Here is a 2,171-nt window from a genome sequence, read left to right on the forward strand (position 1 = left end):
CCTTTGGAACTCAGAACGCGGATTCGTTGTCCACACTTTTTGGTGGAAAAGTGAGGGTAACGATCCGCGATGCCCATTGGTAAATGAATTAGGTAGTAAAGACAAGGAGAGCTAGATATGGCTCGTGGGCATCCTTGTTTATGGGAAAAGTCTTATCTTGCCAGACACCCGCTTTCTCCGTATTAGGTAAGAGTCGAGTGCAACAAACATAAACCGAAAATGTTTACGTGAAGAAAACTGAAACTGAACAGATTCGGTTTATGTCGTCTTCTTAGGCCTGTTGCGAGTTAATGGAACAATAGATAGGTCTTGGCGTTCGGACTACGTGGAATTTTACAAGGACCGTCACATCTGGCGTACCACATGGCAAAAAGGAAAGTTGATTCGTGACACGGGTATGGGTTCTCAGTGCGTAGCATCATGCCCTGAGAAACCCCGATGTATCTGATGTTCACCTATAGTCGGGTGGCGGCTGGTCGGCGCTGTGGCGCCCGTCAGATCGCTGATCCGGTGCGGAGAACTTCGGAGAAGTTGGTGGGCCCATATCTGTCAAGACCACTCACCTCACCTTCACGTGGGGCTCCCCGTCACCCTGCATCGGTCCCGACCGGGGTAGGGTGCGAAAGAGTGAGTGGCACCAAGACGAGAGTATGGCTCGTTAACCATACGCCATAAAACAAATAGATGATGAAGATGATGATGAAGATAATGATGATATGTCGGAAGATATAAATAATGAAGTTTACGGTGCAGGGGCGGGATACCCCAGTACCGGCGCAGACGTGGGTGGACAAGCGGGCCCCGCTGTGTCGTTAGCTTGTGACCGTGGCCGGATGGGGGTGGACCACCAGGCCCCCATTCATGTTATCACGACTGGTGAGGAGGAAGAAGGAGACATTGAAATGGAAGAGGCTCCGATAGAGCAAGCTACATCAAAATTGATAAATGACAAATTGATAAATGACTACGAACTATTGTCTTTTTACAAAATACAGACTCTGTAAGCTATAACTGGATCGTGTTACTCCTTAACATCAGTGAGGTATTGGCAGACTTCATCCTGGTACTGCTTAACTGCCACTTATATTCAACTTTGTATCCGAGGGTGCACAATTGTTTCCAAATAGACACAATCGACGACGTAGGAAACAACGATAAAATCGAGATGTGTGACATGGTCCAGCAATGAGTCGCCCGACACAGCGAGATGCCGGGTATTCAACCGCCTTGCTTGGTGCAGCCGCTTATGCAGGTGAGGCCGAATCCTCTCCCACGACCCTTCTCGGCTACTTACGGCTCGACCTCCGGCGAACAGTAGATCCCCTAGGAATAGGTGAGTGACATGCGAGCTAGAAAGTTCAGACAGCAAGCGTCGAGAGAAACTGCGATCTCCGTGTCTACATTTCAGAGATGCACGAGCTCGAGGTGCAGGTGTTTCTGTGTCAGCAAAATAAAGCAAGTCGGATTCTCTCCCATCTCGCTTTTCCGCTTCCCCTTTCAATTGTCGAAGATGCTCCAGGCATAATTCGTGGTTGCGGTCTGAATGCCTACGAGATTCTTGTGATGAATAATTGCAATAAGTGCCTTGTGTATATAAGGGTTATAAGGTGGTTTATTTTGTGATTAAATATGACAACTCTACTGTATTAATTTATTGATGTGTTGAATATAGATTCCATGAAGCTTAATAGTATAATTCTATTTTAATATAAAGATCTATTGTGTCGAATATAGATTCCATAAAGCTTAATAGTATAATTCTATTTTAATATAAAGATAAAGAATAATAAATTCTATGCCTTTTTCGATACTACAGACATGATTGACCTACTCGTCAATCGCACAGTCCAAACCAGTGTGCCTAGAAACCAGTGTGCCTAAAATTTGCACAGTATACTTCTTTTATGATGTAGACATGAAATAAAGAATAATTTATGGAAACTACAGATCCCAAAGGGGCAAAAAGAGGTCTAATTTTTTACAGGGTAGCCGTATCTCTATGTCCACTAAGTTTAGAAACCTAAAATTCGACGTACAAACTTTCCACTAGAAATAAACGAACACGTGTTTGGGCGTTTTTCGAAATTGAACCCCTAGAAACTGTTTAAAAAGAGTTTAAAAAAATAAATATAAATTCAAATACTGTTATATTATAGCAATGTATAATACTG

At 43.6% G+C, this 2,171-nt stretch overlaps 1 long non-coding RNA gene across 1 annotated transcript; it reads left to right on the forward strand.

Annotated features, from left to right (window-relative positions):
• Positions 1-403: 403 nt before the first annotated feature.
• LOC132915811 (uncharacterized) lies at positions 404-1,646 on the forward strand. Its single transcript, XR_009659973.1, has 2 exons — positions 404-1,333; positions 1,409-1,646. It is a non-coding gene; the product is annotated as an uncharacterized LOC132915811 (long non-coding RNA).
• Positions 1,647-2,171: the final 525 nt, after the last annotated feature.

This window comes from Bombus pascuorum, unplaced genomic scaffold, assembly GCF_905332965.1.
Source record: "Bombus pascuorum unplaced genomic scaffold, iyBomPasc1.1, whole genome shotgun sequence".
NCBI lineage: Eukaryota > Metazoa > Arthropoda > Insecta > Hymenoptera > Apidae > Bombus > Bombus pascuorum.